The sequence below is a fragment of the Epinephelus lanceolatus genome, chromosome 6, assembly GCF_041903045.1.
Source record: "Epinephelus lanceolatus isolate andai-2023 chromosome 6, ASM4190304v1, whole genome shotgun sequence".
Classification (NCBI taxonomy): Eukaryota; Metazoa; Chordata; class Actinopteri; order Perciformes; family Serranidae; genus Epinephelus; species Epinephelus lanceolatus.
The window spans coordinates 27,281,665-27,298,092 of record NC_135739.1 but is presented as its reverse complement, the minus strand read 5'-3'; positions in this window follow the sequence as shown (position 1 = coordinate 27,298,092).

Below are 16,428 nucleotides of genomic sequence, written 5' to 3'. Positions count from 1 at the left end.
AATGTGTTGTATCGTAGCTTTAACATTTTGGATACGTACAGTAAATGTTGGAAAGAAAACAGATGTAACATTCATTGTTCTTTAAAATAAAACAGGAAGGGTTGTAAACACTGACTGGGAGAAGAAAATGGACAACTGGAAGAAAAACTGCAGTAAAGAAAAAGATCATGGGGCAGAACAACCTTTGAAATGTGATTAAATTCAGAACTAAGGCTTTGCCAAAGCAGCTGAATTGCCACAAGGTCTATTTTAATGGCGCTGTAATGAAACTGCGGGATGTAATGAGTTCATGTGGGGGGAATGTGCAGAATATTTTCCTCCCAAAATGCATGCATGCATAATAGCCAAGATGGCATTTGTAAGGGGGAGGAAAATAGCACTATTTTGCACTGCCTCTGAAGTCAGTGCTCAAGGAGTGTGCTAAATCATATCATCTTATTGCCAGGCTGAATTGTTGACCGTGCTAACAGGCTTGGACTGTGTGTGTGTGTGTGTGTGTGTGTGTGTGTGTGTGAGTGTGTGTGTGTCTGCTGGGGGTGTGGGGGCTAATCTCAATGCTGGGCTATTGAGTCCTCCTCTTCTTCTTTACCACCCACACATCTCTTCCACACACATTGCAGTCGCCAGCCAATCGCTACCTCTCTCCCTTTCTTTTCCTTTTACCTGCGTCACTCTGCATGTGTTGCCATGGCGATCACTGATGCTCCCCCCACACTTTGTCTCTCTGCCTCTTCCAGTATGAGGATGAAGCCGACTTGTGGCTGATGATGCAGGCAGGCTGCACACGTCATTACTTCCCTCGGGAAGAAGGCCTATTTTTACCACTGGGCACAAAGTATACCAAGCTGCCCAACATATTTATGGAACCGCATCTAATCCCAGCCTGCCTGGAAAACATCTCTCCCCACGCTTCACATCTCTCTCTCTCCCTCTCCATTCATCTCAAAGAAATGCCATTCCTTCAAAGGCATATTTTTATCCCTTTAATTGAGATGACAGCACTTGTGAAGGTTTTGATAAAATCTTGTTTTAGTATCTGCACTGTTTTATCTGTGGTACTGAGGGAAGATTCCACAAACATACTCGCTCTCCACAGGGAAGTCAGAGGTCAGTGTCACAGTCAGCCAAGAAGCACTGGCCCCACAGCTGGAAAAGATTCAGTGTTTTGCTTGAGGCTACTTCAGCTGCCTGTTGTATCAGGGACAGTGAAGGAAATCGGCATGACATTGCCCGCAGGTTTCTGACTGGTCATTTTGAAACCAGGAATTTGTGTTTTCTGTAGAGTTATGTTGTATTTTTGGAGGCAGAACATCCACGGCTGGGCACAGAAAAAAGAAAGCCAAGTGGACTAATAAGAACTTTATAAGGTTACTGCACACTACCACGAATCAAGAATGTGCTAGATGCAAAAAATATAATAAATGGAAAAAAGTTAAGATGTTCACTGATTGTTTGCAACGGAGATAAGAGTGTGGATGTTTTGTCTTCTTTTCAAGGCAGACCAAAATTCACTGTGTTATCTAATGCAGACCTACTGTGGCAACTGAAGATGGTGCATACACTCCAGGCTTAAACTAGGACAGAGAAAGCTGGAGCTCAGCTCTGTCTCCTTCAATATCACATCCTATCCCACTAGTCTTTTAGTTATTTAGTCTCTCCTTAACAACAACATTATTTTGATAAGTGATTTTCTGAGAAACCAATTTCTACAACCAAGCTGATGTTGACAGCTAGCGATTAATGTTATCAATTTTTGTTGCTTTGTTGTTTTGAATATGACAAAGGCAGGTGGGCAGGTATTTCTTGTTTTACAGATGGTAAAACAAAAAACAGAAACAACTGAAAAGCATCTATAAAGAAGCAGATAATAAAATATAAGCACACAATTTAAAAATACAATACACAATGATAAAGGCAAGCTGAAACCAGGAGACTTTCTGACTATGGAATGCATCAGGGTGTCTACAGATATAACCAAGTTCAAATTGAACAGTAAGGAATAATGTCAACAACTGGGTAAGTTTAAGTTTAATGTTACTTACTTACTTATGCCTTACACACTTTTGGGGTATAGGCCGTTGACAAGGGACCTCCAGAGTACCCGATCACTGGCTTTCTTTTCTATCTGTGACCAGGTGTATCCCAGCTTCTTGGTGTCTGCCTGCAAAACCCTTTGCGAGGTGTTTCTTGGCCGACCTCTCTTTCTCTTCCCCTGAGGATTCCACGTCAGAGCCTGTCTGGTGATGTTTGACATTGGTTGTGTGCCCTATCCATTTCCATCTTCTTCGTCCAATGTCATCTTTAGCTGGAATTTGCTGTATCTTCGTCCAAAGATCTTTGTTGGTGATCTTGTCTGGCCAATGGATTTTCAAGATTCTTCTCAGGCACCTGTTTACGAAGCTTTGCACTTTGCTAGCTGTGTTATTTGTTTTTCTCCAGGTCTCGGCTCCACAGAACAGGACTGATTTTATGTTGGAGTTGAAGATTCTTGTTTTTGTTTGTTGTTGTATCTCCTTTGAGCACCATATGTTCTTAAGTTGTAGGAAGGCTGCCCTTGTCTTACTTATTCTGGCTTTGACATCTGCATCAGTTCCTCCCTCTTTGTTGATGATGCTGCCCAAGTAGGTGAAGGACTCTACTTCTTCAAGTTGAGTATCTTCAAGTGATATTGGTCCCACAGTTTAAGGTTAGAAAGTTTAATGTATTAAATGTAAAAAGACAAAAAATCTCATCGCTGTCATACATGCTTTTTATTATTGCAATTCTCTGGTCCGTTCAATAATTGTAAACAGTCATTGGGTCTGTCAGGCTAGAGAACTTTTTGCGGTAATGTGACCGAAAATATTTAAGGCCCATCAAATATGAATTTAAGACTTTTCAAGGCCTTATATTAAGAAAACTTAATATCAGACATTTTTAAGGACTTGTAGACACCCTGATACATGTTCAGAGGGGCAGTAAATACTGTCACTAACAACATTCAAATAAGGTGAATCTTGACCTAGATTATTTATGTAAACCCAGAGTCACAGAGGTCCTAGGATCGTTCCCTGGGGGACATCATTTAGGGAACTGGAAGTGATGCCTTCAGCTTGTATCAAATCATGTGACTTGCATGTCTTTGGACTTTGGTAGGAAATCTGGGCACCCAGGGAAAACCCGCACAGACATGGGGAAGTACAGGAAAACACAGAAAGCATCAGCACGGCTATTCAAACCCACTTTTCCTGCTGTGAGGTGGCAGTACCAACCACTGAGCCACTGTACTGCCCAGCAGCAGCAGCAGAAGCAGCAGAGTTTCTGTTCAGATGTGGCAGATCAACCTGTTGTCGTCCCACATTCACTGTAAGTCTTTGTGGCGACATTTAGCATAAGACCAAACAACCAACCTCAAGGGTGATATTGACATGGCATGAGACAGTCACAAAACCTTTCCACAAAATGTCATTTAGATTTTTCTGTTTCATAGTCTGTTTGGAAAATGGATGGAAACCTCCATTTGAGGTAAATGAGGTACGTTGTTTAACACTTCTGTCTCTACTATCACTCTCATTTTCTTTATCTTTGGTTCTGTGGGATTATTAGATTGTTGAGACAGCAAAATAATAAGAATAAATGCGTACATATTAAAAAAAATGATACTGCAAAACTTGCTTAAATTAAACTCAACAGGCCAATATCAGGGACAGGCACCTATATGGGACAGCCTTTTAATTCATTTTACACATAACTGTTGCTAAGCAAAGATGGGGAAAACAATCAAATTGTTGATTTAAACCAGTATTGCATAAAAAATTAGGCTACAAATAACAGCAGTTATGTGTCACGTTAGGAGACTTTTTTCACAGCACTCGAGGAAAACACCACTTTCTCCTGTTAAAACAGTTTTCATAACTTTTATTTTACTGACAAAAGTTTAAACATTTGTATGTGCAATCTAAACAGCTATCTAATGTTATCTCAGGTGGGTAGTCAATAATCTGGTTTTATACATCCAAAGAACTTCTATAAAAAATATATGCTCGGCAACCAGACCAGGCGTCTAATTGACCTATGGCTAAGCCACGCCCCCCTCCACTCACTCAGACAAACTATCAACATTCATTGACTGGTCGCTATGGCAGGTGTCACAGTACACGGCATTTCACAGGAGGCAATTGATGATTTTTGGGGACATAATGATCAGATGTCATTGAGAAGTAACCAAAAGGGCCTAAACTACACATTGGAGGGACATAGTCATCATTTTATTGTTGAGAAGGTCGATGAAAAGCTTAAATTACAAGCCAAAATTTACAGGTCACAGTGTACGCTTGTGAACCGCATCTTGTTGCCGTCACCATCAAAGACAACAAGATAAGTGCCACTGAAGTTAAGGTTTTTGGCTCAGAATATGAGAAAAGGATAACAGCCTTTTTATCATCTTTACCAACAGTGTCTTTTCATTAGTTTGGTGCTACAGTATTTACACTGAATCATTCAGCATAACTTTTTCCAACCTTTGTTATCTCTGCGATTACAGATAAATTAATGAAGCTAAGCTCCAGAAGTTAACATTAGCTTAACTAGAGCCCTCTGGACAACAGCTAACAATGATGTACGATCACGAAAGTACAAAACTAGAACAAAATAGGCTAATGATCTCCCAGCAAACAAGGTGACATGATGAGCAACGCAGCTAGGAGCTAACGTTAGGCTAACTTTAGCTAACGTTAGCTAGAGATGTTAAAGATAACTTTATATTTCTTTCCAGCAAAGTGACAATATGTTGCCTCAAACACAATGTTGACTTACCTTAAAACAGATGTAGACATCATTGTTAATCTTATTCACGTTAAGTTGATGTTGTGGTCTACCGCACAACTTTATCCAAAGGAGACACTTTACTCAGTTGAGATGTGGTTTAGGAAAGGGTAAAAAATACATCACCCAGCCTCTCAGGATACCTTGTGTCGGAGTTGCATGTACCCCATGCACACCATTTGATCATTTTTAAACTTCAAATCTCCGAAAAAGCTCATAAAACCGAACAAAACTGACTTTCTGTAATGCATTTCAATGAACGTCCAGGCAGAGAATGTCCGAGTGTATGGGAATGGCTACACGCACTGTGATTGGCTCATCACATTTGAGGGCGGGACTTAGCCATAGAACAATTGAGACAGGCCTTTATTTGTCTGTAGGTTCGCCAGGCTAATAAAAGGGACTGGGCATTTAGTTGGGACGAGGCTTTTAACTGAAGTTTTATGGTAATCTTTCTAAATTGCTACAAAACTAATGAGGGGTGAGCAAGATAAGCAGTTTAGTATAGCATTGAGTACACTCTCAGTTTCAGTCTTTTTTCAATTTTAAATAAGCAAGAAAACAGGTAAAAAAAAATAAATAAAAATAAGGAGTAGTACCAAATGAGTTCAATACTGAAATTTCTTAGTGTGAAGACTAATGTGGGGTAACATTAGCGTGCAATGCTCCAGTGTGTTACATGTGTAACATGTCATGGAAAAAAGTATTAATCAATTTTAAGATGCTTTTGTCTGTTTTTCTACAACAGCTTGTATTTAACTATGAAAAGGTGTAGGCCTGATAAGGTTTTGTGGTTTAGTGTGTGAAACTGACAGAGTGTGTGTGGGTACAGGTGTGTTTTGTTTGAACACACACACACTTTGTGCATGTGTTTCTCACGCCTTCCACGAGCGGAACTTCCCACACTTTGAAACTACGTCATCGGGTGCAGTGGAGCAGGTTAGCGGGACAAATACTCATGTACCAATACTTGTGTTTTTTTTTTTTTTTTACCTTATTACTGAATGTATAGTGATGAAAACAAATCTTCATCTCAAAGTACCCGTGATAACTGAAAATTCAAAAGATGTTTCACCAAAATCCCATTCTTGTCCCTTTAAATAGATGAGGAGTGCAATGAGGACACAACACACTCCTCCCTTTATATATACACACTGAACCACAGAACCCTTTCACAATAAACATTTTAGGCATTGCATGATCTGATCTTTAATTAAATCAAAATGTTGCTATTCACCACAGCTGCAGCACCACATCTGCACATGGAGCAATATATATTCCTGTAAACCCAGTATGATGTGTGAATGGTAAGTGCTGCAAAAGGAAATGAGATCTAAGATAAAGTTTTGTCTGAAAGGTTATTATTTTTGAGCACACATGCCCACACAATTCACATACCTGCACTTTATCATTGTTGGCCCTACATTTATCTAGCTCACTTCTTTGAGAGAATGCCTTGCAAGCTTATATACTTCCATGTTTGCTTGCCAACCAGTTGTCAGCAAAGCTTCCGAACTTCACAGAAATGAGGGTGAAATTAAGCTTTAAAGTTTTGCCACACACAAGAAGATGAATGCTGGTTTATATTTATACCTCCAACCACATATTGCTCAATACAGTACAAAATGTTCCTGATCTCCTTTGCACTCTGGTACAACGGAAGTTGAACTGCTCCAACCGATGCCAGGCATTCCTGACAGCTCATCACTCTGTGCCCCAACTTGCAGCAATACCCCACAGCCACCGATGACAAATTGTTGCTGGAGGTCTGAATTTACTCCTCAGCGCACGGTGACTGGCATTTAAAGAATTTATAACATTTAACTGTCAGATGACACACCATTATTCATGTCATCAGTAGGTACACTTTCATTGCTTTTTCTTGCCATCATACGCCCCTTTCCTCATCTTTTCTGAGAGGGAGCTGAAGCCATCTCAAAGCTACCAGACTCCACAAAAACAGTATTTTTACCTTGTAGAACATGAGTTGCTGATCTACCGCTGCCTTGAACACCTAGTGCATAAGGTCAAGTGGTGAAAATATTGAAATTAATTGAAAAATATAGAGCACACTTAAACTGATATTGATTTTTTAGCTCTGTGTTTTTAGGTGTCTAAAATATATATCTTTTTTTGCTGTGCCCCCCGTCTACAGCAGTCCACTGTTTATCCTTTGTGCTGATGGATTTGTTTTTATCAAATATCCCAAAAAAGCAACACAGTACACAAAATAAACACAACAGAAACGTCAGGTGGGACCTCCATGTTTAACTATTTATCTTTAAATGTTACAGTTACAGCTGAAAATGACAACAGACGTAAAGAGGTTTTCCCGCATATCTTTGCAATTGCCAGTTTAATTTACAAATTAAATTTTCTAGTTGCCAATTGCCAGTTGTCCGCTTGGAAGTGATTGTAGTCGTTGGTGCACCGTCACAGGAGTTCGATATTTTTCAACCTGAACCCTATTTTTTCCATGTTTTTGTGTCTAGTGACTAATTGAGACAACAATTCTTTGTGGTCCTGTGCTGAGAGAAAGAATGCTACAGGAAACTGTGCACCATCAATTTACATTCATAAAATGTGTATAGTTTTGCCACTGACAGGCTTAGATTGTTATTAGAAGTGTTTGACAACATTACAGACAGAACCCTACAAAGTCTGCACAGTAGTGATTTCCGCATTGTCAAGGTCCCGCACAAACACCTGTATGACCAGTCGCAAGCAGTGCCATTGATTGTGAGAACACCGTTTGGCGAGCCTGGTCTCACTCCGAAGTCGTCGAAATCCGCCACTTATGCAGTGACTTGCGGCATTAGAAACCAGCAGGAATGAAAGGCATCCTTTAACGTGGGCATGATACACGGCCAGTTGCTGTTATAGTTTAATGGCACCCGGCGACGTCAGGGGGAAACGCGGCAGGACAAGGATGAAAGTTAAAAGCGCAGAAAGTCTGAGTGGGGCAGGCGGGAGGGGTGGTAGATGAGTCTAATGCATCCCGTAAAATTCTAACGCCAAACTCTGTTCTTTTTTCCGAAACCTATCCACGCGCTTTTGTTGCCTAAACCCAACCATGTGTGTTTGTTGTTGAAAGAGACTATATGTAAACTAGGGTTTGGAATCTCTCTGTGATAGATGATTCGATACGTATCTAGATACACGGGTTACGATACGATTCAAAAACGATATGTTTTTAATACAGAATGATTCGATACGATTCGATACAGTGTAGGAACGATACGATTCGATACGATTCTATGGTTAACATTTGTTGATGTAGACATTAATCATACATTACAAAATAAAGAAGCCAGTTCTATAAAAGTGACATTCTTACAGTATTTTCAAATTTGTAAAAGACCACATCCCCAAGCATTGTTGCTGTATGGCACTGGCAAAAATAAAATAAAAAGTCAAACAACAACAAAATCACATGTCAAATGTATTTATTTTTAGACATAGACCAAAAAAGTCTTGCTGAATGAACATCATTTTGTTGGATGGGATCAATATAAAAATGAGAAGAAGTTTTAAACTTTAAGTGAAGTGAACTCTAAGTAAAATTTAAGTGCTTTAAACCTACTTGTTGTGTTGTTTTTATGGTATTGTCTGTGGTTTTGTATGTATCTTATATGGACTTGAGTCTGGAATAAAGTTTATTATAACGCTGTACAATATAAACATAAAGCAGAATAAAATAATAACATGCAATGTAGGGGCAGAATCTGACATCTCCTGTTATTAGTTGATATCATGGACTGTGATGACTAGCGGCCTATCACTGACAGCATGTCAGACTATTTCTCTGTGTTTGCTACACTCTGTTTGTCATTTATAAAAAGATAAATCACTTTTCTATAATACATCAATGATATTTCAATGGAATAAATTACTTACTGACTTATTCGTACTTAAAAAACAGTATCAATAAGTGATTAACATAGGGGGGATCAAAATAAAATAAATAAATTAAAAAAAAATCAACCAGCCACCCTCCTCCCCTGACAAGTAAAGAACAGTCCCTAAAGTGTGGTGAGGTTTGTGGAAATGTGACCTGCTCGTTTCTCCTCTGACACGTCACATACCTGTGTGCTACCAGGGCTCGCCTGGTATTTCTGGGCAGTCATGACACCGACGAAGACTTCTTGGACCTGGAGCTGGGCTTGTCGGTCACCAGTAAGCCATTATCATGCACCGCCATATTTGACAGGAATACGTATTTCTGTCTGTGTCTGTGACCCTGCGTTCAACCCACAACCGGCAGGATTCGCCTTTAGTTTCTGCTGCGGCTTGGCTGCTCCCTGGTTTATCCAACCAGCATTAGCTTCTGTCTTCTGTTCCTCATCTCTACCGGTCAAGCTGGCGCTTATATTTACATCTATTATCGTTGTCAGTAATGCCTGCTACGGAGCATGCCGCCAGCTCTCGTGTTGTTTTAGAGATGCAAACTGTTAAAGCCAGACAACCGATTGCTAGTCTCGCGATACCGAATCCATGACGCAATCGATTCGTCTAAGGATTCATGGCTGATTCGTATCGATTGAGGAGGCTGCTACCAACGTAGCCATATCTCTTGCTTGTCAAACCGGATATCCAGTTGTATCGGTTAATTGTTCCCAACCCTACTGTAAACGGTAAATTTCCTGTCAAAATGAAAGTGTATTTTGAAAAAAGGCAATGCATGTAACAGGCAGAATTTAACACGGAGTCACAGAATGTAGACAACCAACACACCCAGAGTACCTTGCACATCATGGGCTCTAGTTTCACAGACCTGGCGAGGCGCACCGCAGCGGACCTGCGCTTCGCCAACTGGGTGTGGCCAGGCGGATTTTGCAAGTTTGGCATACCGTGCGCGTTGGTGCAGCTACTCGTCTTTCCCACCTCCGTCCCTCCTACCTGCGCAAGTCGGAAAGAGGGAGGAGAGAAGGCGCACCAATCAAATGAGCCCCTCTCCTCGCCCTTAAATGCGCTGCACGAAGGCATAATGAGAGTTTACTCAATTCGCCATGGCAGAAGAGAGCAACAGCGTCAGACGGCCAAACTTCTCCCAGGAGGAAACTGATGTTTTGGTCCGGGAGGTCTGCTCGCAGTGTCCGAATATACGGAACTACGAGCAGACCTCCACGGGCTGATGATACAAAGGTAGCCTGGGAGGAGGTCACCACAATTGTAAATCAATGTTGCGTTTCTCTCGTGCGCGTGCACTCTCTATTTCTCTCTCGCAGTCTCACTCAGTTTCTTTTCTTTTGACTTTTCTAGGATGACAGATGCTGAATATATACTCCCTATCTGATGCTGTGGCCGTTTGTGGTTGGCTGAGAGGGATGTGAACTCATTAGTTTTGTTAATCAAATCAGGTTGGGTTTCCATTACGCGTGCCAAACGTGCCAAACGGTGCCAATCCCCTTTGATCTGACATCAGATGTGACAGATAGAGATACATTTATGTGCTGATTGCAGATAGTTGAATTGAATAGTGTTTTTTGGGGTATTTATTGCATCGTTAATGTGCCTGATATTCTGGAAACCTGCCTGTGAGGGTTTTGGTGACGTGTGCGCACTGTCCGCCGGTCAGCCAAACTTCGGCTTTCACCGGCTGCACTCCGCCTGCGCTGACAGTAGACCTGGTTTCAGCTGGCGAGCTTTTAGCGCACCTTCGGCGAAGCCTTTTGGCACGAAACTGTCAGTGCGCCAAGCTGGATCTGTCGACACCTCCCCCTACTGCGCCGCCACACCCATCTCAGCGCACCTCGGTCTGCCAAACTACCAAACTGCGCGCGCCTCAGGTTGCGCTGCTCGAAACTAGCTCTGTGCGGGGTTCACCACCCTGCGCCACCCTGCGCTGCGCCGGGAAACTAGAGCCCCATATCTGGAAGTGGAAAGTCCATGACCAAACACTGATAGGCTATGTGACTAGGTTGGAGTGAGAATGTGTTGAAAATACACACAAATTACTGGCTCATGATTAAAGGGATATGCACCAATTTTGGTGCACTGCTTTTTGTAGGAAAGTGAAACAGTGAATAAGAACAGCCTGATTAATTGTGCACAATGGCCTGTAGGGAATACAATGCAGCCTGTTTCACTGCTGCAGCAGCAGCAGCAGTCTCTCAAAACAGGATCAAGTTTTTAAAAAATGTCTTCATTAGTCACTTAGACATTAAAACATGGGAAAATAGGGTCCAGGTTCAAAAACCGTTTCCCTTTAAGCTGTAGTGACTCTGAGGATGACACCGCCTGTTGTCAGTTGGTCAGCACACCTCTTTGGTCCAGAGGGAAATATCTCGACAGCTATCTGATGCATTATCATGAAATTCACCACAGACAGTCGTGTTCCCCGAGGATGACTCTTGATGAGCTGTCAATCCTCCAACTGTTCATCTAGCGCCACAAGCAGGTCAGCGTTTGTGCTTATCCAGTGAAATATCTCTGGGTTTAAAATTTAATTCAATAGTCCAGTTTGCAGTTTCACTTTGAAATTAGGTTGTCTATTTTCTGCCAGTTTGAAAATGCACATTAAATTAAATTTTCTTGGCAGTGACATGTTATGGTCTAACTATGCATTCACAAGCATGCAATTAAAATTCAGTTTTTACATTTTTGAGTTCAGTCATGCACACGCAAGAGATAAAATCATTCATAGATTCATATTAACTCTACATTTCAACAGTTTTCTCTGACATTTTTCACTGTTGTTGTCTCATGCTCACATGCTATTTTTACATGCATGGCTAAAAATCAATCCACATGAAAATAGTCCTGCAACAAAATCGTCTTCTGCTTGCTTGGTATGTTTCACCGACATAAGTTCACTGCTTTTGTGTTTTGATTTTACACACTGATAACATGGCAACAAACATTTTAATGTTTTTAGGGTTTCCACAGTCGTGCAGAGCTGATCATCACGTGTCAAGAACAAATTCATCAACATTTATGTGATTATTAATGTGAGAGTAAACTGTTGTGTTTAACTCATTGTAAATGTATGTTGCTCACATTTTGTACTGGTGTCTTTCAAATTAAAGGGAAACGAAAGACTGTGGTGTGTGCATGTGCTCTGTGTGTGTATGTGTGTGTGTGTGTGTGTGTGTTACATCCTTTTCCAGCAACCGCTTACCCTTTTTTTCATGACTGCAGGCTCAGCACCCCCACTCTCCCTACACACTGATACCCAGCTTTCAGACAAAAATATCTCTCCTCTGTTGGTTTACTCCCCCCACCTCCATTTCCGCCACAGTGTTAAGAGATCTGACATCACAGGGTCCATCATGTGATCCACCCACACAGAGCTTTGCAGTGACGGATGGGATGGGGCCTACCTGTGACGCACATACCTCCTCTGCATAACCCTTTACAAGCCAGAGCACTGGTTGGTAGTGAAGGAAACAAGGACTATTATTTCATGATATTTGGTCACATCTGTGTGTTTATGGACAAAAATAACATCACATGGAAAGGGAGGAAACCAACGCAGAGTTGTCACATTAAAGGAACAATCCATCTGCAGTATTCGGGTGCTTATTGTGTTTTATATTTATAAGCCACCTGATGAAAAATCACAACAATATCTAAAAAATTAATTTACTTTATTTAATTTACTCCTTTATTTGCACAGTAGTATGTTACCCTATGTATATATTTTATATTTTAGTAGTTGTAGTTTAGTATTGATGGTATATTCTTGTATATTCTTATTATTGTGTATTCTATAGATATTTTTTCTCCCTTGTATTTACCATCTATCTATCTATCTATCTATCTATCTATCTTGCTGTGGCTTGAAGTGCATTTGTACACAACAGTAGTTTTATACAAGTGTATAAAAGTATGGGATATTATAGGAGTTAGAAAAAATAATATGACTATTACGGGGGATAAATGCCTATTGGATGTGGCAGCAGGAATAATATGGAAAATCCTGACGAGATGTATCACCATACAGAGCTTCCACTAAAATGAAGATTTTACCGAAGGTTTCCACCTCATTTATTTCACTTTTAAAGAAACCCACTTAAAACAGGCACTGCTAATATTCTTTAATGTCTTCTAGTTGATTCATACAATAAATATTAAGGGAAATACATTTCTAAAAATGCCAATTTGATATCAATTTAAAAATTGGGAGGGAAAAAAATAGAAAATCTGTGATGGAAAATTGAAACTCTTTAGTGGAAACTGAAATAACCATGTGACTTCTTCATAGCAAGGGTGGGTGTGTGAGACCAGATCCACCTCAAAAACATCTTGAAACTGTTAACTGACCGGAGCAAGTGTTGAAATCGGATCAGTTTCACATTCAACTTCTCCAAATTCTCAAGTGCAGGAAAACAAGTGCCTTGTCTGGGAGCATAAAACAGAAGCAGCCTTTCCTGAGAGCAGACAGCTGTTCGTGTCCAGAATTATGCAAGCTGATATTTCCACTGTATCCTGTGGTTTAGCAATTATCATTCATATGTCGAATATAAAGGAATGAAAATGATAAAATGAGGAGAACAAGGTGCAGAACATTCTAGCCCTTATGTTATTTGTTTAAAAATGTTTGTGGTGTATCCCTCCTCTCCATGGCAACGAAACTGGTAACAAAGATCATCTATTGAGAAAATGAGTGACTCAGTATAAAAAAATCTCAACATGAAGTCCATTTATAGTTTTTCACAGAGCTTTCAACCACATTGAGGCCATAACAAACTTCCTATTAGTTGTTTTTTTAAGGTAAATACTTTATTTAACTATAACTCAGGAAGTGGGGGGAAAAGAAAGATGTCATATTTTGTTGTCCTTATGCTAAATATGGTTGGTGTGTTTTTGGGAAAACCCACAAAACCCATCTCTCAGACACAGTTAACATGAACATCAAGCATCCTTTTCATGGAAAAATTTACAGCTTCAGTGACAGAAAAACTTTCAAGACTTTGAAAACATGCTGGATGTTCACTAACACAATGGATCCCACACTGGGGTGCATTTTGCCTTTGACTTTGTGGGTATGTACAGAATAATTGTTAATCGTTTCCATTACTCGGTTGGACCCAGAGGGCACCTTAATGACTCTTATGAGTTTATAAAGTCAGCTAATTGACCCTTCGCTAAGTCTCGACTGGACGCAGACTACAACGTTTCGGTCATGGACCTTCATCAGGTAGGTCATCTAACTGATGAAGGTCCATGGCTGAAACGTTGTAGTCTAATAAATTTAACCTTTTTCTGCAAGTGCAAACAGTGTGCAGGTGTTCTCCTTTTTTATTTATTGTTTGCCCCACCTATGCACCTGTCTAAGACTGTTTTGGTGTGCACAGGACTTTTTTGACTTTCCATCTCAAGTCTTAAAATAAAAGTAAGTCTTTCTATACAGTATATTTTGTTTATAATCCCCAGCCATTGGGCCAATGTTGGAGGATCAACTTGCGAGTTATGGCTTTCCTGCTACTTGCCAAAAGTATCTTTAAAACCGTTTGAAACCCTTTGAAAGTGGCTTGATTTCTTTTAATCTCAAAAAACAGTGGAAAAACCAAGCAGGGCTTCCAAGGGCAAAATCATAAAAAGAAAAAATGAGGGAAGCCACTGTGAAGCAAAGAACACATCCTTTAATGGCTCAAATCTACAGCAAACAGCGTCAGGCAGGCCACCCTTTGGCAACTCACTTTGTTCAACATGGACATTTGGAAACAGAACTAAACTTTTGCGTTATTGAAAAAAATTGAACCTTCTTCTCGTGGTGGAGACTTTGAACGCAAACTCTTACGAGCAGAAGCACAGTGGATACACTACTTAAATACAGTATCTCCACATGGCCTAAATGAGTCTCTAGATTTTCAATGCTTCTATTAACTACCCTTTCTTCTTCTTTCTATTTTTCTGTGTATATGTGTATGTATATTGTTTGGTGCCTTATAGCTTAATAATTGCAATTCCTGTAATGCCATGCATTTTTTGTGCAGCAGAAAGCTCCTTTTGACTGAGTTTTTTGGTTTGTCTCAATTGATTCATCTGTGTTGCAGACCACACCCTATCCACACCTGCCTAAGATGAAGTGTTCACTAATTGAATCCCCCCTCCTACCTATATAGTTGACAGGACTGCACATGCTTACCATTGCTGCCTGAAGAAGACTTTGACTCGAAATGCGTCGCAGAGTGGCTGAGTGGACTGCATGTTTAAGAGTGTATGTGTTTTTTGGCCTGCCTAATGCTGTTTGCTGCAGATTTGAGCCATTAACAGACGCATTCTTTGCTTCACAGTGGCTTCCCTTGTTTATTTGCCTCGATTTCCCTCGACAGTTGGCAATGAACAATGAAACAAAAAATGACCCCAAAATTAGCAAGAAATTAGTAAAAAGAAAAAACTGAAAACAGGAAAATTGGTAAAAAGAAAAAAAAAGAAAAGAAAAAAAAGACCAAGAAATAGTGCTTGAAAATTATAATAATTCTCTAACCCACTTTTAATATGTCATAATTATAATATATATAGTTTATATGGCTTTTCCTTTTCCTTATTTTTTCATTCATTCATCTTCTAACCGCTTCATCCTCTTGAGGGTCGCGGGGGGGCTGGAGCCTATCCCAGCTGACATCGGGCGAGAGGCAGGGTACACCCTGGACAGGTCACCAGCCTATCGCAGGGCTGACACATAGAGACAAACAACCATTCACACTCACATTCACACCTACGGACAATTTAGAGTTATCAATTAACCTAATCCCCAATCTGCATGTCTTTGGACTGTGGGATGAAGCCAGAGTGCCCAGAGAGAACCCACGCTGCCACAGGGAGAGCATGCAAACTCTGCACAGAAGGGCTCCCACACCCAGGATCAAACCAGGAACCCTCTTGCTGTGAGGCAAAAGTGCTAACCACCACACCACTGTGCCGCCCTTTTCCTTATTTTTTCTAAATAATTTTCTGAATCTATTTTTTTTTTTTCAATTTGTGGGACATTTCTTACCAAGTTGCTCAGCTTTATTGTTCCATGTTTTTGAAAGAAATGGCACCAATTTGCTCGAGGTTTAAAGGTTTGAATACTCGAGAAAGGTTTCTAAAGCAGCACAAGCAAAGTGATGTTGCTCCAGCTTTCAAAGGGTTAATAAATACTTATCTTTGTTTGGGGAAATTTAGGGTATTTTTCCTAAGTATAACGTGACATATGAATAGACTAAATCCGTCCCAGTTATGTTATGATGTTTTTTGCTTTTAACAGTGGCCTAAGCACATGCATAGAGACTCATGGGAGTTGAAGTTTTTGATAAGCCAACATTTAAAAGCATGCAGTCATAGAAAAACTAAAAGCTTTGTATTACAGTAAACATGAATGGACATACCGTAATTCAATTTTTAATATTTTTAGGAGTAATACAGTACAGTTGATATAGGCCTAGGCCTAATAAACATTATTACCATATATTTACATAGCCCACAGAGTACTATTTTAATACCTTATGTCCAATGTGCACATCCCTCTGTCTCCTGGTCTGTATCTGGGGCAGAGTGAGACATCTGTCCTCTCTCCTCGTCTCTGCTCGGTTCGTCCCATTATTTAAATTACAGTCTGGAAAACGTAATTTCTGCCCAATGCGCGCGCGCGCTGCTGTGACATAATGGAACGTGCCAGCCTAGAAAAGCTTGAGG